Source organism: Bos indicus, chromosome 5 (assembly GCF_029378745.1).
Source record: "Bos indicus isolate NIAB-ARS_2022 breed Sahiwal x Tharparkar chromosome 5, NIAB-ARS_B.indTharparkar_mat_pri_1.0, whole genome shotgun sequence".
Taxonomy (NCBI): Eukaryota; Metazoa; Chordata; class Mammalia; order Artiodactyla; family Bovidae; genus Bos; species Bos indicus.
Genome location: NC_091764.1, coordinates 56,679,847 through 56,701,377, shown reverse-complemented (window position 1 = coordinate 56,701,377; position 21,531 = coordinate 56,679,847). Strand labels below are relative to the sequence as shown.

Genomic DNA, 21,531 nt, shown 5'->3' with positions numbered 1-21,531 from the left:
GAATTATTCTGCTTTACAAATGAGAGAATACTGATTTCTGCTATCTTTGACTGCACAGACCTGGTCCGAATCAAATGGACAGTTACAGAGGAAAATTTGTCATCACTGTTCTGACATTATTTTCAATAAGGATAATTCTAAAATGAGGTGACCAACAAATCAAACCATCATAAATAAATCATCATATGTTAAGATCCTCCTAAGTTGGAGATTTCACATGAATATTGCTACCATTTAAATAGTATGTTAAAAGAGTCAAATATGTGAGATACATGGTAAGGACAGTGATCTCACTGTAAAATCTTCCCTGGTGTAAAAGCTTCCCTGGTGGCTCAGTGGTTAAGGACAGTGGTAAGGACAGTGATCTCACTGTAAGCCCTGATAAGCATAGCATTTATCCTCAGAGTTCTGATGGCAGAAAAATCTAACCTCTTTTCTTCTAATAATTTGGCAGATTAAAAAACATTTTGCCTGGATGGGAGGGTAGTTCGGGGGAGAATGGATACATATGTATATATGGCTGTATCCTTTCACTGTTCACCTGAAATGGTCACAACAATTTTTGTTGATTGGCTATATCCCAATACAAATTAAAAAGTTAAAAAATAAATAACTTGATTTCTGAAATCTAGCTTAAGAAATCCAATTAAAACAACATTTTATTGAGTAACTATTACATCCTAGTCATTGGGCCAAGTGGTGAAGGAAAAGTCAAATAACAGCTCTCGATTTTAAGATGGCAGCAGGGGCTTCCTTGGTGGCTCAGTGGTTAAAGAATCCGTCTGCCAATGCAGGAGACACAGATTTGATCTCTGGGCTGGGAAGATCCCACACACCTCAGAACAACTAAGCCCAAGCTCCCCAACTACTGAGCCTGTGCTCTAGAGTCCAGGAGCTGCAACTACTGAGCCCACGTGCCGCAACTTCTGAAGCCCTCATGACCTACAGCCCGAGTCCCACAACAAGAGAGTAGGCCTTGCTCACCACAGCTAGAGAAAAGCCCGCACAGCAACAAAGATCCAGGACAGCCAAAAGTAACTAACTAAATGAAGTTATTTAAAAAGATGCAGCAGACTGAAATTACTGTAACCTTAACCTTTACACTAAATCCTAGAAAAGGGGGAACAAAGTGAAGGGGAAAGACCATGTAAGTGAAAGTGAAAGTGTTAGTCACTTAGTCCTGTCCGACTCTTTGTGACCCCATGGACTGCAGGCCCCAGGTTCCTCTGTCCACGGAATTTTCCAGGCAAGAATACTGGAGTGGGTTGACATTTCCTTCTCCAGGAGATCTTCCTGACTCAGGGACCTAACCCTGGTCTCCTGCATTGCAGGCTGAGTCTACTGTCTGAGCTGCCAAGGAAGTCCATGTAAGATGTATATTATGCTTCTTTTCGGAACATGTATATAAATATATATATATATATATATATATATGAATACAAACTTCAAAAATGCAAGAATATACATTAAGCTAATGGCATGCAGGGGTTACTACTAGAGAAAAAGAAAACACTATAAGTCAAGGATAATTGTCAAAAAAGGCTTAAGTATTATTTGCAATGCTATAATTAAAAAGTAAAGACATAGATATACATTATAATTTAATATGTAGTAATAAAATAACATTAAAAAATGAGGTGCTGAAAATTCACTCAATGCCATAACGATGAGTCAAGTTAAGGCAGGCATTGACATTGTGGAGGGTTTGGGGAATGGGTGGAGTGTCAGAGAATCTGAGCATGAGCTGAAGGAGGGGACTGCTTGTGCAGGAGAGCTGTCCAGATTTACCTGGGTGAGTATTGTGGTCACATAGGAGGGCTGCCCAGCATGGTTTGTTGGAGCCCAGTGGAAGTAAGAACGGTGTTTGCACATGGAAGGGGGTTGCGGCAGTGATGGGAAATTGCTTTCATAAAGGGGGCAGATTGAATAGATGACTATATTAATAAGATTTTTTACTTATAGAGAAAGGAGCTACAAATATGCAAAGGCAAAAACTCTATTTTGATTTTGGACTGAAACTGGAGGTATTGTTGTGAGCCCATGGTTTTCCATACAAGTAAATATAGATTTAAATATGTATACAAACTTATACACATGTATACACACTTATACACATGTATACACATATCCGTACATATACATTTTGTTGTTCAGATGCCAAGTCGTGTCTGACTCTCTGCGACCCCATGGACTGCCGCATGGCAGGCCTCCCTGTCCCTCACCGTCTCCAGGAGTTTGACCAAGTTCATGTCCATTGCATTGGTGATGCCATCAAACCACCTCATCCTCTGTCACCCTCTTCTCCTTCTGCCTTCAATCTTTCCCAGCATTAGGGTCTTTTCCAATGAGTCGGCTCTTCATATCAGGTGGCCAAAGTATTGGAACTTCAGCTTCAGCATCAGTCCTTCCAATGAGTATTCAGGGTTGATTTCCTTTAGGACTGACTTGTTTGATCTCCTTGCTGTCCAAGGGACTCTCAAGAGTCTTCTGTAGCACCATAGTTTAAAAGCATCAATTCTTTGGTGCTCTAGTCTTCTTCACTGAAAGGGCTTGGGAAGAATAACACAATAGCAATAGCAATCAGAAAACTTTGTATCTAGATCTTGACTTCTGACTACCATTGTCTACTAAAAGGAAACAAGACTACTTAGAGAAGTGGTTGACTCTGGACAGGTGCTGGGAATATGCAAGATGAGTTTGGACCATCTTGTTGAAGGAGAAAGGAAGTAAGCACTCAAAGGATGAAGAAATTTGTCAAAATGACACAGAAGGTAGATTCCAGGGGCTCCCACTGAACAAATCTATGAGTATTTGAGCATCAAAATAAACATCTAAAAAACAGATATTTAGCCAATTGATCAAAACAAAAAACCATAAGCCATATTGACATGGAGGATCTGTTTGACCCATCACAAAGCTCCATCCCCTTGGTCACAGCCTTTTGTTTAGAGATAAGCACATGACTCATATAAGGTTAATAAGGTAGGTCATTAGTAGGAATTGATATGTGGCTACAGCAAAAATTTCATTTTCCTCCAGGATTTTTTATCTGGGAACAGTAAGTATAGGATGCTGGTGGCCATCTTGCCTACTACATGGAAAGAGCCAATTCTTTTTGAGGCGCAAAGCCAAGCAGTGATAAGTAGAATTGAGAGCTGGGATGAGAAACCACAAAGACATTATTTGGTCCCCTGGATTCAGTAGGGCCAAAAGCTAGTTACCTCCCTGGTTTCCCTGCCCTGGTTATGTGGAGATGTTTTCTTTTCTTTTCTTTTTGTATATTTGTTTATCTCTCAATTTGTGAAAATGTCCTTAATTCGGTGATGTAGCAAACAAACTTCAACTTCAACTCTGATTGCTATGCAAAAGAACAGAAGATAATCTGCTTTGCAACGAACTTTAAAGTTCAACTGCACACAGGCAACATGCTATATATGAAAAAATTACTAACTGAGCTGCAGGTATTAAATACTGAAAAAGAGCTAGCTGTTTATTATAATTTATTTTATTTAACAATCTAGGAAGTTCACAGCCATCAGCAGTTCCAGTGGAATTTCAGGTGCAATTGGGAATTCAGGAATCTCCTTGGAGCCGTTAGTGTATTGAATCTTGTAGGTAAAATACATGCATACTTTTGATAGCACATGTGAAGGGATCTCTCTAAAATTGACTTCATTAGTTTTGTTCTCAGCAAAGTGACCTGGGCCACTCAACATGGTTTTTATTGTTTCTGATGTTAGCGCATGTTCTCTCTTTACAATAAATTCATGACCATCTGAAGATATCAGTTTGACATATATCAGGGCCCTCACACCCACCATAGGTTTTCTCTTCTCCATCCATTATGTTCTTATGAAATTCTACTTGGCTTCCACAGGAACTTTAGTAGTTTCTCATCAGCTCTACACCAATCCCAGCCACTGCACTGGGTCCCCACTCACCGCCACAGCCCCTACACCAGGGATGCCCTGTACCACCCTCCCTGCCCACCTACCCCCGCCCCTCCGCCCCCCGCCTAGGTTCTGGGGTAGCAGCTGTTTTCTTTTATTCTTAAGATAGTTTGGTTTGGATTTCTATCACTTGTATCCCAAGTGTTCTACTATAGAGGTATATACACTTAAAATGATAATTTCAGTAAAATATATAATTAGATATAGAGAAGAATGATGTGGATCAGAGAAAGTGTTATTTAGCCCAACCTAGTCCTTTACAACCTAGTCCTTTATGGAGAAGGCGATGGCACCCCACTCCAGTACTCTTGCCTGGAAAGTCCCATGGATGGGGGAGCCTGGCAGGCTGCAGTCCATGGGGTCACTAAGAGTCAGACACGATTGAGTGACTTCACTTTCACTTTTCACTTTCATGCATTGCAGAAGGAAATGGCAACCCACTCCAGTGTTCTTGCCTGGAGAATCCCAGGGACGGGGGAGCCTGATGGTGAGAGAGTCATTTCCTAGGCAGGTTGATAAGGAGTCTAGGGGTCCCCAAGGAGAGAGGGGTCTGGAATTCTCAAGGGGGAAGAAAGGACAAACTTTTTTTCCTTCTCTACATTCCTTAGGATTATATAACAATGTATCCTGCATGAGGACAGTCTCTGGATTAAACCTTCTGGCTAATTCTGTTATCTTAAAATGTAAATTATGGGAGTAGACCTGGTCTTTACAAGGATGTATCCTGCCTGAGGACAGTCTCTGGATTAAACCTTCTGGCTAATTCTGTTATCTTAACATGTAAATTATGGGAGTAGACCTGGTCTTTACAAGGATGTATCCTGCCTGAGGACAGTCACTGGATTAAACCTTCTGGCTAATTCTGTTATTTTAAAATGTAAATTATGGGAGTAGGTCTGGTGAGGTCTTTACAACCTCCAGACATTCTTTGGATTCATTGGTGAGTATATAATTTCATTGCTAACACTAGCAAGGGGGTACTCTTTCTGCCCCCTTCTAATGCCTATGTCAGAAGCTTTCTCTATTTCCTTTATACTTTAATAAAACTTTATTACACAAAAGCTCTGAGCAATCAAGCCTCGTTTCTGGCCCCTGATTGAATTCTTCTCCTCCGGGGGCCAAGAATCCCGGTGTCTTCGTGTGATTCAACAACAGCCTTTCAATGGCCTGCCGTCTATGGGGTCGCACAGAGTCGGACACGACTGAAGCGACTTAGCAGCAGCAGCAGTCCTTACAGTGGGCTTCCCAGGTGGTGTTAGTAATAAAGAACCTGCCTGCCAATGCAGGAGACTTAAGAGATGGGGGTTTGATCCCTGGGTTGGGAAGATGCCCTGGAGGAGGGCGTGGCAACCCACTCCAGTAATCTTGCCTGGGAATCCCAAGGACAGAGGGAACTGGTGGGCTACAGTCCATAGGGTTGCAAAGAGTTGGACACAACTGAAGCGACTTAACAAACATGCACAGAACTTTAGAGTAAGTTTTCTGAAGAGCCCTGCTTGGGTCAATCTTGCCCAACTGAACCTTTCAGGCCAGGGAGGCTTAAAGATCTCTCAAGGATCTAGAAAAGTCTGGCAGAACCTCATCAGTGAGATTATATCTCCAACTACTTCTTCTGGAAGCCATGGAGACAAGGTAGCTTCTAGTTATGAAGCCAGAGAGGGGCCTCTAGGAAGCTGCCTCTGTCCAGGAACTGGCCTTGCCTGCCCCCCAGAGTGGAGCCTCTCATCCAGGTATGCTCCCTTGAGGATTCTCATTCTCCCAGAAGATTGAGTACCTACTGTATGTTAAGCACCATATGCTGGAGGTAGAGCATTAGGAAAGGTAAGCTGTGTCTCCAACCTCAGGAAAGATGGGTAGTTAAGCCACAAGTTACAACACAGTGTGAAAAGTGCTGTGATGGGGGACGTCAGGGCATCAGTCATAGTTTGGGGGATCTTCACTCTAGCAGGGAGGAAAGAGAAAAGCAGGGATGGCAGGCAAGTATTTTTTAAGGTGTTTAAATGAAAAGTCCCCTTTGGGTGACTTCTAGTTCCTCTGTGGGGGCCCAGCACATCCACTGAGAGGATAGAGGGGCAGAAAGTTGAAGAAAGGGTCAAAGGGAGCTGGAATTTGAGGTCAGATTGCATTGTATTGGACACAAAAGAGTCTGAAATGCAGTACTGGGATACAATCTGAAAAACAATGGAATGATCTCTGTTCATTTCCAAGGCAAACCATTCAATATCACAGTAATCCAAGTCTATACCTGACCAGTAATTCTGAAGAAGCTGAAGTTGAATAGTTCTATGAAGACCTACAAGGCTAAGAAGATCTATAAGACCTTCTAGAATTAACAACCAAAAAGAGATGTCCTTTTCATTATAAGGGACTGGAATGCAAAAGTAGGAAGTCAAGAAATACCTGGAGTAACAGGCAAATTTGGCCTTGGAATAGAGAATGAAGCAGGGCAAAGGCTAATAGAGTTTTGCCAAGAGAATGCACTGGTCATAGCAAACACCCTCTTCCAACAACACAAGACTCTACGCATGGACAACACCAGATGGTCAATACCAAAATCAGATTGATTATATTTTTGCATCCAAAGATGGATAAGCTCTATATAGTCAGCAAAAAAACAAGACAGGGAGCTGACTGTAGCTCAGATCATGAACTCCTTATTGCCAAATTCAGACTTAAAATGAAGAAAGTAGGGAAAACCACTAGACCATTCAGGTATGACCTGAATCAAAGCCCTTACGATTATACAACGCAAGTGACAAAGAGATTCAAGGGATGAGATCTCACAAACAGATTGCCTGAAGAACTATGGATGGAGGTTCATGACATTGTTCAGGAGATGGGGATCAAGATCATCCCCAAGAAAAAGAAATGCAAAAAGGCAAAATAGTTTTCTGAGGAGGCCTTACAAACAGCTGTGAAAAGAAGAGAAGTGAAAGGCAAAGGAGAAAAGGAAATATATACACATTTGAATGCAGAGTTCCAAAGAACAGCAAGGAGAGATAAGAAAGCCTTCCTCAGGGATCAATGCAAAGAAATAGAGGAAAACAACAGAATGGAAAAGACTAGAGATCTCTTCAAGAAAATTAGAGATACCAAGGAACATTTCATGCAAAGGTGGGCACAATAAAGGACAGAAATGGTAGGGACCTAACAGAAGCAGAAGATATTAAGAAGAGGTAGCAAGAATACACAGAAGAACTATACAAAAAAGATCTTCATGACCCAGATAATCACAATGGTGTAATCATTGACCTAGAGCCAGACATCCTGGAATGTGAAGTGGTTAGGAAGCATCACTATGAACAAAGCTAGTGGAGGTGATGGAATTCCAGTTGAGCTTTTTCAAATCTGAAAAGATGATGCTGTGAAAGTGCTGTACTCAATATGCCAGCAAATTTGGAAAACTCAGCAGTGGCCACAGGACTGGAAAAGGCCAGTTTCATTCCAATCCCAAAGAAAGGCAATGCCAAAGAGTGCTCCAACTACCACAAAATTGCACTCATCTCACACACTAGTAAAGTAATGCTCAAAATTTTCCAAGCCAGGCTTCCACAGTACATGAACTGTGAACTTTCAGATGTTCAAGCTGGATTTAGAAAAGGCAGAGGAACCAGAGATCAAATTGCCAACATCAACTGGATCATGGAAAAAGCAAGAGAGTTCCAGAAAAACATTTATTTCTGCTTTATTGACTATGGCAAAGCCTTTGACTGTGTGGATCACAACAAACTGTGGAAAATTCTTAGAGATGGGAATACCAGACCACCTGACCTGCCTCTTGAGAAACCTGTGTGCAGGTCAGGAAGCAGCAGTTAGAACTGGACATGGAACAACAGACTGGTTCCAAATAGGAAAAGGAGTACATCAAGGCTGAATTTTGTCACCCTGCTTATTTAACTTATATGCAGAGTACATCATGAGAAATGCTGGGCTGGAAGAAGCACAAGCTGGAATCAAGATTGCCAGGAGAAATATCAATAACCTCAGATATGCAGATGACACCACCCTTATGGCAGAAAGCAAAGAAGAACTAAAGAGCCTCTTTATCAAAGTGAAAGAGGAGAGTGAAAAAGTTGGCTTAAAACTCAACATTCAGAAAACTAAGATCATGGCATCTGGTCCCATTCAGATCAGATCAGATCAGTTGCTCAGTCGTGTCCGACTCTTTGCGACCCCATGAATCGCAGCATACCAGGACTCCCTGTCCATCACCAACTCCCGGAGTTCACTGAGACTCATGTCCATCGAGTCAGTGATGCCATCCAGCCATCTCATCCTCTGTCATCCCCTTCTCCTCCTGCCGCCAATCCCTCCCAGCATCAGAGTCTTTTCCAATGAGTCAACTCTTTGCATGAGGTGGCCAAAGTACTGGAGTTTCAGCTTTAGCATCATTCCTTCCAAAGAAATCTCAGGGCTGATCTCCTTCAGAATGGATTGGTTAGATCTCCTTGCAGTGCAAGGGACTCTCAAGAGTCTTCTCCAACACCACAGTTCGAAAGCATCAATTCTTTGGCGCTTAGCCTTCTTCACAGTCCAACTCTCACATCCATACATGACCACAGGAAAAACCATAGCCTTGACTAGACGGACCTTTGTTGGCAAAGTAATGTCTCTGCTTTTCAATATGCTATCTACGTTGGTCATAACTTTCCTTCCAAGGAGTAAGCGTCTTTTAATTTCATGGCTGCACTCACCATCTGTAGTGATTTTGGAGCCCAGAAAAATAAAGTCTGACACTGTTTCCACTGTTTCCCCATCTATTTCCCACGAAGTGATGGGACCAGATGCCATGATCTTCGTTTTCTGAATGTTGAGTTTTAAGCCAACTTTTTCACTCTCCTCTTTCACTTTCATCGAGAGGCTTTTTAGTTCCTCTTCACTTTCTGCTATAAGGGTGGTGTCATCTGCATATCTGAGGTTATTGATATTTCTCCCAGCAATCTTGATTCCAGCTTGTGTTTCTTCCAGTCCAGCATTTCTCATGATGTACTCTGCATATAAGTTAAATAAACAGGGTGACAATATACAGCCTTGACGAACTCCTTTTCCTATTTGGAACCAGTCTGTTGTTCCATGTCCAGTTCTAACTGTTGCTTTCTGACCTGCATACAAATTTCTCAAGAGGCAGATCAGGTAGTCTGGTATTCCCATCTCTTTCAGAATTTTCCACAGTTTGTTGTGATCCACACAGTCAAAGGCTTTGGCATAGTCAATAAACCAGAAATACATGCTTTTATGGAACTCTCTTGCTTTTTCCATGATCCAACAGATGTTGGCAATTTGATCTCTGGTTCTTCTGCCTTTTCTAAAACCAGCTTGAACATCAGGAAGTTCACGGTTCACATATTGCTGAAGCCTGGCTTGGAGAATTTTGAGCATTACTTTACTAGAGTGTGACATGAGTGCAATTGTGCGGTAGTTTGAGCATTCTTTGGCATTGCCTTTCTTACTTCATGGCAAATAGATGGGGAAACAGTGGAAACAGTGACAGACTTGATTTTTGGGGGCTCCAATATCACTGCAGATGGTGACTGCAGGGAGTCACTTACTTCACTTGCTCCTTGGAAGAAAATTTATGATCAACTAATACAGCATATTAAAAACAGAGACATTACTTTGTCAAGAAAGGTCTGTCTAGTCAGGCTATGTTTTTTCCAGTAGTCATGTGAGAGTGGACTATAACGAAAGCTAAGTGCTGAAGAATTGATGCTTTTGAACTATAGTGTTGGAGAAGACTCTTGAGAGCCCCTTGGACTGCAAGAAGATCAAACCAGTCCACCCTAAAGGAAATCAGTCCTGAATATTCTTTGGAAGGACTGATGCTGAAGCTGAAACTCCAATACTTCGACCACCTGATGCGAATAACTGACTCATTGGAAAAGACCCTGATGCTGGAAAAGATTGAAGGTGGGAGAAGAAGGGCACGACAGAGGATGAGATGGTTGTATGGCATCACTGACTCAATGGACATGAGTCTGAGTAAACTCCAGGAGTTGGTGATGGACAGGGAGGCCTGGTGTGCTGCAGTCCATGGGGTCACAAAGAGTCAGACATGACTGAATGACTGACCCAAACTTCATTATATCAGAAGGCAGAGCTTCTGTGTGTAGGCTGGGTATGAGGGACTGAAGAGTCTGCTCTCTTCCCTGGTCTCAGGGCCCTCTGAAAGCCATGGCCAATATTAGAGGGGATGGTCTCAGCACTCTTTAGCCCTTGTTTACTCTGAGGTGAGAGGGCAGGGAGAAGATAAAGGGTTATCTGTTTGGGGTGGGGACCAATTTGTGTGTGTGTGTGTGTGTGCGCGTGTGTGTGTGTGTGTGACTATTGGTGAAGAAACTGCCTGCCAATGCAGGATATGTAAGAAACATGGGTTAAACCCTTGGTTTGAGCCCTGGAAGAAGGCATGGCAACCCACTCCAGTATTCATGCCGGGAGAATCCCATGGACAGAAGAGCCTGGCGGGCTAACAGTCCATAGTTGCAAAGAGTCAGACATGACTGAAGCGACTTAGCTTGAGCACCTGATTACAGTACCTTATCTTTGCAACCTGTCTGAGAATTTCCTCCAAGGAATTTGGCAAACTTTACTATGGGGTCAGACCCTGAGTGACTAAGGAGGGAAAGGGGCTGGGATTAGGCTGCTTTCTACTGAAGCAGTTTTATGGATTCAAGGAGATTAGGAGGGAAATCCCACATCTGCCACACCCAAGTCACATAATATGGGCTTGTATTGGTTAAGCTCCTGCATCAAGGGGAAAGAGTACTCTCATTGTACAGTCAGGCCAAGTTCCCACCCAGCGAGGATACTAAATTTCTGATCTGGAAGTGGCTATGGAACTTCCCAGGGAAGACAATGTACAGCGGGCAGCAAGCCATGAGTGGCACACATGGACAGGGATCCTATTTTGACTGATCTGTCCCAGCTCTTGCCCAGATGTACTATGAAGGTGTTTTCTACTTCCCTCTTCTCCAGGTCTTCGAGATCCCAATAAGTCACTCTCTGAATCATTCCTTCGGAGACTCACTAAATCCTTTTCTACCTCCTTCACAGTGAATCCCCAGACCCCTCGTGGGACAGCATTCTGAGCCCTTTGATAAATGATCTTTTGGGCCTCTCCTCAGACTTGCTCTAGAACCTCCTACAGGTCATTTCCTTGTTGGTTGTTTCCTGAGTTGCTCACATGAAATTTTCTTGAGTGCCTCAACACTATTACCCTTGGAGTTTTGCTCATTTGGTCCTTAACCAAGAAGCCATGAGAGTCCATTTTTGCCCTTGGACTGCAATATTTTTGGGAATTTGCTCTGATATTTCATGAGTGCTAGAGACTCTTGATTCTTGTGGGCCACACCCCACCAGACAGGTGTTTTCAGAATTGCTACCAGGGGAGGGGGGGAATGCTGTGGGAAGGATGGAGGCTGATCCACAGAAGATGAGATTGTAAGCAGAAAGATTGGGAGATAAAGGACTAAATACTTTCCAAGATCTTTGAACCTCGGGGGTGGGGAGGGGGCAAGCCCCACCCATTGTCTAGCTGCCTCTGCAGCAGTGCCACTCTGCAGAGTTTGTTGAGTTTCAGTTTGGGTTAGAGACCATATCTCATACCTAACTGACTCTTTGTGGGGAGAAGGAGCAGGAATTGGAGAAAAAGTTTCAAGGTGAACCTGGGGCAGACATGAACCAGAGCTTTGGGCTTGGTTTGGGGCAGAATTTGTGGTAAGTGTAGAGTCTGGGCCTCAGTGTGTGGCATCTCTGAAACTGGGGAAGCAATGGGAATGCTTCAGCCTACATTTGAATGTGGAGAGTTATTACGGAGTCCTGCCTGCAATGTGGGAGACCTGGGTTCGATCCCTGGGTCGGGAAGATCCCTTGGAGAAGGAAATGGCAACCCACTCCAGTATTCTTGCCTGGAGAATCCCATGAATGGAGGAGCTTGGTGGGCTACAGTCCACGGGTCGCAGAGAGTCGGACACGACTGAGCGACTTCACTTTCACTTTGAATAAGATAAAGGGAGACTTTAGGGAAACAGCTATCAGATAGAAGACATCAGGGACCAGCTGTACAGAGAAAGGACACCCTAGAAGGGCTGGCCTCATTTCTGCTACAAATGTTTCCTCTGAAGTTCTTGGAATCAGGGTGCTGCTGAAAATTGTGCTACGATCTGACTTGCTTTCGCTCCTCCAGAAAGAACAGAGCTCAAGCGTCCTGCCTGTCATTGACTCCAAAGCAGTGCTTCTCAACGGAAGGGCAGTTTTGTCTTCCAAGGGCTATTGACAATGTCTGGAGACATTTTTGGTTCTCATACTTGAGGTGGGTACTACTGTCATCAAGTGAGTAGAGACCAAGGATGCTGCTAAATATACTACAATGCACAGAGCAGCTCCTCACAACAAAGAATTATCTGGCCCAAAATGTTAATATTGACAAGGCTGAGAAATCCTGCCCAGAAGTATCCCCAGAAGAATTCAGATGGTAAGCCAGCATGAGTTATTTGAAAATGATCCCTTTCTTTCCCTTTTACTTCTTACAAGAAAGATTTTTATCTCCAGAAGCTCTGCAACATCGGGGCTGAGGAAAAAGGCTATCAGCTTCAACATGCCTGGTTTGCTGGCTTTCTTAAGAGACAGGTCTCTGGCAACCTCAGAGAAGGAAGGTTTTGGTGGAAATCATCACATAAAAAGGTAGAGAGGAGCAAGTTGTTCCCTGATGTCTGCCAAGTGGAGAAAGCTGAAATGAGAATGCTTGCACAGCCAAATGCCTAAAATTATTAGGACAGAAGATGCAAACTAATACCCGTTATCTGGAGATGAGCTTTATGGAACAGTGATTAGCTGGATTTGAACCAAGTCCAACTGAATCAGAATTCAAGTGGAGTGAGACAGTAGTGGGCAGTATAGAGGGTTGATGGTGGGCTAATGAATTAGTGGGATCCATGGTATGGGTCTGGAGAAGGCAATGGCACCCCACTCCAGTACTCTTGCCTGGAAAATCCCATGGATGGAAGAGCCTGGTAGGCTCCAGTCAAAGGGGTCGCTAAGAGTCAGGCACAACTGAGCGACTTCACTTTCACTTTTCACTTTCATGCTTTAGAGAAGGAAATGGCAACCCACTCCAGTATTCTTGCCTGGAGAATCCCAGGGACAGAGGAACCTAGTGGGCTGCTGTCTATGAGGTCGCACAGAGTCGGACACGACTGAAGCGACTTAGCAGCAGCAGCAGCAGCATGGTATGGGTCAAGTATACTGAGAATGTGACATTCTGAGCAAGGGTGGTATCAGTTGACGAGGCACCATCCAGAGAGAAAGAAAGCTCTGGTTGGGATTTAATATCTGAGGGTGATCTGGGGAGGGGGCAAGAGATGGGGTAGAATGGTCCATTAAGAATTTGGGATTCAGGACTTCCCTGATGGTTCAGTGGTAAGGAATCCTCCTGCCAATGCAGGAGGCACAGCTTTGATCCCTGATCCAGGAAGATCCCACATGCCACAGAATAACTAAGCCTGTGTGCCACAGATACTGAGTCTGCACTCTAGAGCCGGTGAGCCACAACTACTGAGCCCACGTGCTGCAACTACTGAAGACCAAGTGCCTTAGATTCTGTACTCCACAACAAGAGAAGTCATCACAATGAGGAGCCTGTGCATCATAACTAGAGAGTAGTCCCCCGCTCACCACAACTAGAGAAAAGCAGCAACAATGACCTACCATAGCCAAAAATAAATAAATAAAATAATAAAAAATGAATTTTGGATTCAGTGATTTAAAAACAGGCAGAATTGAATAGACATTTTTCCAAAAAGGACATGCAGATGGCTAACAGACACATGAGGATTAGTTCAACATCACTAATTATTAGGAAATAAATTCACATTTAAAAACAAATATTCCAGCAGAACTGACTGTATTTTCTTTTATAAAAATTTAAATTGCTTTAAAGTGAACTATATTTTATATTTATTATAAACTATGTGTACAATATTGTATGCTCATTACAAAAATATAAATTACAGACAATACATAATAGTCATGAAAAAAATAATCTATTATTCTACTGCTGCTAAGTCGCTCAGTCGTGTCCGACTCTGTGCGACCCCATAGATGACAACCCACCAGGCTCCACCGTCCCTGGGATTCTCCAGGCAAGAACACTGGAGTGGGTTGCCATTTCCTTCTCCAATGCAGGAAAGTGAAAAGTGAAAGGGAAGTCGCTCAGTTGTGTCCGACTCTTCGCGACCCCATAGATAGCAGCCCACCAGGCTCCTCCGTCCATGGGATTTTCCAGGCAAGAGTGCTGGAGTGGGGTGCCATTGCCTTCTCCAATTATCCTACTAGTAAGAGATAATTAAGATTTAAATTTCGGTATATTTCCTTCTAGATTTATTTATAATGGATATATGTATATTGCTGAGTTCATAATATATACACAGTTTTATTTCCTGCTCTTTTTTATTTAACATAAGCCATTTTTTGTTTTAATCTCTTTTATTGTGCCATGAATTTAATGGCTGTGTAATAGTCTATCTGTTAAAAAGGAAAATAACTTTTTAAAACTACTGTGGAACATTTAGGTAATTACCAACTTTTCACTGTATACATAATGATTCGATTAAGATGCTTGAACAAAAGTCTTCTTTGTAAAAAATTTTTATTTTTATTATTATTATTATTATTATTTTACTTTACAATACTGCATTGGTTTTGCCATACATCAACATGCATCCACCACGGGTGTACATGTGTTCCCCATCCTGAACTCCCCTCCCACCTCCCTCCCCATACCATCCCTCTGGGTCATCCTAGTGCAACAGCCCCAAGCTTCCTGTATCCTGCATCGAACCTGGACTGGCGATTCGTTTTTTCTATTATACATATATTCGGAGAAGGCAATGGCACCCCACTCCAGTACTCTTGCCTGGAAAATCCCATGGATGGAGGAGCCTGGTGGGCTGCAGTCCACGGGGTCGCTAAGAGTTGGACACGACTGAGCGACTTCCCTTTCACTTTTCACTTGCATGCATTGGAGAAGGAAATGGCAACCCACTCCAGTGTTTTTGCCTGGAGAATCCCAGGGACGGGGGATCCTGGTGGGCTGCCGTCTATGGGGTCGTGCAGAGTCGGACACGACTGAAGTGACTTAGCAGGAGCAGCAGCATACATATATTATCATTCTCCCAAATCATCCCCCCCTCCCTCTCCCACAGAGTCCACAAGACTGTTCTATACATCTGTGTCTCTTTTGCTGTCTCGCATACAAGGTTATTGTTACCATCTTTCTAAATTCCATATATATGCGTTAGTATACTGTATTAGTGTTTTTCTTTCTGGCTTACTTCACTCTGTATAATAGGCTCCAGTTTCATCCACCTCATTAGAACTGATTCAAATGTATTCTTTTTAATGTCTGAGTAATACTCCCTTGTGTATATGTACCACTGCTTTCTTATCCATTCATCTGCTGATGGACATCTAGGTTGCTTCCATGTCCTGGCTATTATAAACAGTGCCAGGATGAACATTAGGGTACACATGTCTCTTTCAATTCTGGTTTCCTCGGTGTGTATGCCCAACAGTGGGATTGCTGGGTCGTATGGCAGTTCTATTTCCAGTTTTTTAAGGAATCTCCACACTGTTCTCCATAGTGGCTGTACTAGTTTGCATTCCCATCAACAGTGTAAGAGGATTCCCTTTTCTCCACACCCTCTCCAGCATTTATTGCTTGTAGACTTTTGGATTGCAGCCATTCTGACTGGCGTAAAATGGTACCTCATTGTGGTTTTGATTTGCATTTCTCTTATAATGAGTGATGTTGAGCATCTTTTCATGTGTTTGTTAGCCATCTGTATGTCTTTAGAGAAATGTCTATTTAGTTCTTTGGCCCATTTTTTGATTGGGTCGTTTATTTTTCTGAAATTGAGCTGTAGGAGTTGCTTGTATATTTTTGAGATTACTTGTTTGTCAGTTGCTTCATTTGTTATTATTTTCTCCCATTCTGAAGGCTGTCTTTTCACCTTGCTTAGAGTTTCTTTTGTTGTGCAGAAGCTTTTAATTTTAATTAGATCTCATTTGTTTATTTTTGGTTTCATTTCCAATATTCTGGGAGGGGATCCTGCTGTGATATATGTCGGAGAGTGTTTTGCCTATGTTCTCCTCTAAGAGTTTTATAGTTTCTGGTCTTATGTTTAGATCTTTAATCCATTTTGAGTTTATTTTTGTGTATGGTGTTAGAAAGTGTTCTAGTTTTATTCTTTTACAAGTGGTTGACCAGTTTTCCCAGCACCACTTGTTAAAGAGATTGTCATTTCTCCATTGTATATTCTTGCCTCCTTTGTCAAAGATAAGGTGTCCATAGGTGCATGGGTTTATCTCTGGGCTTTCTATTTTGTTCCATTGATCTATATTTCTGTCTTTGTGCCAGTACCATACTGTCTTGATGACTGTGGCTTTGTAGTAGAGCCTGAAGTCAGGTAGGTTGATTCCTCCATTTCCATTCTTCTTTCTCCAGATTGCTTTGGCTATTCGAGGTTTTTTGTATTTCCATACAAATTTTGAAATTATTTGTTCTAGCTCTATGAAAAATACCCTTGGTAGCTTATAGGGATTGCATTGAATCTATAGCTTGCTTTGGGTAGTATACTCATTTTCACTATATTTATTCTTCCAATCCATGAACATGGTATATTTCTCCATCTATTAGTGTCCTCTTTGATTTCTTTCACCAGTGTTTTATAGTTTTCTATATATAGGTCTTTAGTTTCTTTAGGTAGATATATTCCTAAGTATTTTATTCTTCCGTTGCAATGGTGAATGGAATTGTTTCCTTAATTTCTCTTTCTATTTTCTCATTATTAGTGTATAGGAATGCAAGGGATTTTGTGTGTTGATTTTGTATCCTGCAACTTTACTATATTCATTGATTAGTTCTAGTAATTTTCTGGTGGAGTCTTTAGGGTTTTCTATGTAGAGGATCATGTCATCTGCAAACAGTGAGAGTTTTACTTCTTCTTTTCCAATTTGGATTCCTTTTATTTCTTTTTCTGCTCTGAATGCTGTGGCCAAAACTTCCAAAACTATGTTGAATAATAGTGGTGAGAGTGGGCACCCTTGTCTTGTTCCTGACTTTAGAGGAAATGCTTTTGATTTTTCACCATTGAGGATAATGTTTGCTGTGGGTTTGTCATATATGGCTTTTATTATGTTGAGGTATGTTCCTTCTATCCTTGCTTTCTGGAGAGTTTTTATCATAAATGGATGTTGAATTTTATCAAAGGCTTTCTCTGCATCTATTGAGATAATCATATGGCTTTTATTTTTCAATTTGTTAATGTGGTGTATTACATTGATTGATTTGTGGATATTAAAGAATCCTTGCATCCCTGGGATAAAGCCCACTTGGTCATGGTGTATGATCTTTTTAATGTGTTGTTGGATTCTGATTGCTAGAATTTTGTTAAGGATTTTTGCATCTATATTCATCAGTGATATTGGCCTGTAGTTTTCTTTTTTTGTGGCATCTTTGTCAGGTTTTGGTATTAGGGTGATGGTGGCCTCATAGAATGAGTTTGGAAGTTTACCTTCCTCTGCAATTTTCTGGAAGAGTTTGAGTAGGATAGGTGTTAGCTCTTTTCTAAATTTTTGGTAGAATTCAGCTGTGAAGCCATCTGGACCTGGGCTTTTATTTGCTGGAAGATTTCTGATTACAGTTTCAATTTCCGTGCTTGTGATGGGTCTGTTCAGATTTTCTATTTCTTCCTGGTCCAGTTTTGGAAAGTTGTACTTTTCTAAGAATTTGTCCATTTCTTCCACGTTGTCCATTTTATTGGCATATAATTGCTGATAGTAGTCTCTTATGATCCTTTGTATTTGTGTGTTGTCTGTTGTGATCTCTCCATTTTCATTTCTAATTTTATTGATTTGATTTTTTCCCCTTTGTTTCTTGATGAGTCTGGCTAATGGTTTGTCAATTTTATTTATCCTTTCAAAGAACCAGCTTTTGGCTTTGTTGATTTTTGCTATGGTCTCTTTTGTTTCTTTTGCATTTATTTCTGCCCTAATTTTTAAGATTTCTTTCTTTCTACTAACCCTGGGGTTCTTCATTTCTTCCTTTTCTAGTTGCTTTAGGTGTAGAGTTAGGTTATTTATTTGACTTTTTTCTTGTTTCTTGAGGTATGCCTGTATTGCTATGAACTTTCCCCTTAGCACTGCTTTTACAATGTCCCACAGGTTTTGGGTTGTTGTGTTTTCATTTTCATTCGTTTCTATGCATATTTTCATTTCTCTTTTGATTTCTTCTGTGATTTGTTGGTTATTCAGCAGTGTGTTTTTCAGCCTCCATATGTTGGAATTTTTAATAGTTTTTCTCCTGTAATTGAGATCTAATCTTACTGCATTGTGGTCAGAAAAAATGCTTGGAATGATTTCAATTTTTTGAATTTACCAAAGCTAGATTTATGGCCCAGGATGTGATCTATCCTGGAGAAGGTTCCGTGTGCACTTGAGACAAAGCTGAAATTCATTGTTTTGGGGTCAAATGTCCTATAGATATCAATTAGGTCTAAATGGTCTGTTGTATCGTTTAAAGTTTGTGTTTCCTTGTTAATTTTCTGTTTAGTTGATCTATTCATAGGTGTGAGTGGGGTATTAAAGTCTCCCACTATTATTGTGTTATTGTTAATTTCTCCTTTCATACTTGTTAGCATTTGTCTTACATATTGTGGTGCTCCTATGTTGGGTGCATATATATTTATAATTGTTATATCTTCTTCTTGAATTGATCCTTTGATCATTATGTAGTGTCCTTCTTTGTCTCTTTTCACAGCCTTTGTTTTAAAGTCTATTTTATCTGATATGAGTATTGATACTCCTGCTTTATTTTGGTCTCTATTTGCATGGAATATCTTTTTCCAGCCCTTCACTTTCAGTCCGTATGCGTCCCCTGTTTTGAGGTGGGTCTCTTGTAGACAACATATATAGGGGTTTTGTTTTTGCATCCATTCAGCCAGTCTTTGTCTTTTGATTGGGGCATTCAACCCATTTACGTTTAAGGTAATTATTGATAAGTATGATCCTGTTGCCATTTACTTTATTGTTTTGGGTTCGATTTTATACATCGTTTTTGTGTTTCCTGTCTAGAGAATATCCTTTAGCATTTGTTGGAGAGCTGATTTTGTGGTGCTGAATTCTCTCAACTTTTGCTTGTCTGTAAAGCTTTTGATTTCTCCTTCATATTTGAATGAGATCCTTGCTGGGTACAGTAATCTGGGCTGTAGGTTATTTTCTTTCATCATTTTAAGTATGTCTTGCCATTCCCTCCTGGCTTGAAGAGTTTCTATTGAAAGATCAGCTGTTATCCTTATGGGAATTCCCTTGTGTGTTATTTGTTGTTTTTCCCCTGCTGCTTTTAATATTTGTTCTTTGTGTTTGATCTTTGTTAATTTGATTAATATGTGTCTTGGGGTGTTTCACCTTGGGTTTATCCTGTTTGGGGCTCTCTGGGTTTCTTGGACTTGGGTGATTATTTCCTTCCCCATTTTAGGGAAGTTTTCCACTATTGTCTCCTCAAGTATTTTCTCATGGTCTTTCTTTTTGTCTTCTTCTTCTGGGACCCCTATGATTCGAATGTTGGAGCATTTAATATTGTCCTGGAGGTCTCTGAGATTGTCCTCATTTCTTTTAATTCGTTTTTCTTTTTTCCTCTCTGATTCATTTATTTCTACCATTCTATCTTCTATTTCACTAATCCTATCTTCTGCCTCCATTATTTGTTGCCTCCAGAGTGTTTTTGATTTCATTTATTGCATTATTCATTATATATTGACTCTTTATTTCTTCTAGGTCCTTGTTAAACCTTTCTTGCATTTTCTCAATCCTTGCCTCCACGCTATTCATCTGTGATTCCATTTTTATTTCAAGATTTTAGATCATTTTCACTATCATTATTCAGAATTCTTTATCAGGTAGATTCCCTATCTCTTCCTCTTTTGTTTGGTTTGGTGGGCATTTATCCTGTTCCTTTACCTGCTGGGTATTCCTCTATCTCTTCATCTTGTTTATATTGCTGAGTTTGGGGTCGCCTTTCTGTATACTGGCAGTTTGTGGAGTTCTCTTTATTGTGGAGTTTCCTCACTGTGGGTGGGGTTGTATCGGTGGCGTGTCAAGGTTTCTTGGCTAGGGAAGCTTGTGTCGGTGTTCTGGTGGGTGGAGCTGAATTTCTTCTCTCTGGAGTGCAATGAAGTGTTTAGTAATGAGTTATGAGATGTCAATGAATTAGGAGTAACTTTGGGCAGCTTGTATATTGAAGCTCAGGGCTGTATTCCTGTGTTGCTGGAGACTTTGCATGGTATGTCTTGCTCTGGAACTTGTTGGCCCTTGGGTGGTGCTTGGTTTCAGTGTAGGTATGGAGGCATTGGATGAGCTCCTATTGCTTAATGTTCCCTGGAGTCAGGTGTTCTATGATGTTCTCAGGATTTGGGCTTAAGCCTCCTGCTTCTGGTTTTCAGTCTTATTTTTACAGTAGTCTCAAGACTTCTCCTTCTATACAGCACCATTGATAAAACATCTAGGTTAAAGATGAAAATTTTCTCCACAGTGAGGGACACCCAGAGAGGTTCACAGAGTTACATGGAGAAGAGAAGAGGGAGGAGGGAGTTAGAGGTGACCCAAATGAGATGAGGTGGAATCAAAAGAGGAGAGAGCAAGCTAGCCAGTAATCACTTTCTTATGTGTGCTCCACAGTCTGGACCGCTCAGAGATATTCATGGAGTTATACAGAGAAGAGAAGAGGGAGGAAGGAGACAGAGGTGGCCAGGAGGATAACGGGGCGGGGAGGGGGGGTGGGGAATGAAAAGGAGAGAGACAGATCCAGCCAGTAATCAGTTCCCTAAGTGTCCTCCACCATCTGGAATACAGAGATTCAGAGAGTTGGGTAGAGAAGAGAAGGGGGAGGGAGGAGACAGAGGCGACCTAGTGGAGAGAAAGGAGAGTCCAAAGAGGGAGAGAGCAGTCAAGCCAGTAATTTCGCTCCCAAGTAAAAATAGGTACTCAAGATTGGGTTCTTAAAGGTACAAAATTGGTAACAAATACCAAAAAGAAAAGATTAAAATTCTAGAGTAGAGGTTGGATTATCAGAAATATAATATTAAAGAAAAGAAGAAAAAAAACCAAAGTCACAAAATTATTAATATATATATATGAAGTTTGCTTTAAAAAATAGTCTTTTTTTGAAAAGTAATAGTAGGTTATAAAAATGAAAATTAAAGGAGTAATAGAGGACTTAAAAATTTTTTTAAAGTTAAAAAAAGAAAAGAAAAAAAAAGAAGGAAAAAAAAAAAGAGAGAAAAGAATGATCGTAAAAATAGTAAAAATATATCTAGGACTGTCTCTGGTGTTGTTGTGGGCAGTGTGGGGTCAGTTCATTTTTGGATAGTTTCTTGGTCCAGCTTGTATTTCTCAAGATCTATAGGCCCCTTCCTATGTAGTCGGTACTAACTACAGGGTTTTAATCTATTACACCTGTCACTTCCAAGGCAGTTCCCTCGATTTTAGCTTCTATTTGCTGGTCTCTTCCAGAGAAGGCAATGGCACCCCA

At 41.3% G+C, this 21,531-nt stretch overlaps 1 pseudogene; it reads right to left on the bottom strand.

The window, feature by feature from the left end:
- Nucleotides 1–3,496: 3,496 nt before the first annotated feature.
- LOC109558726 (elongin-C pseudogene) lies at nt 3,497–3,897 on the bottom strand (annotated as a pseudogene).
- Nucleotides 3,898–21,531: the final 17,634 nt, after the last annotated feature.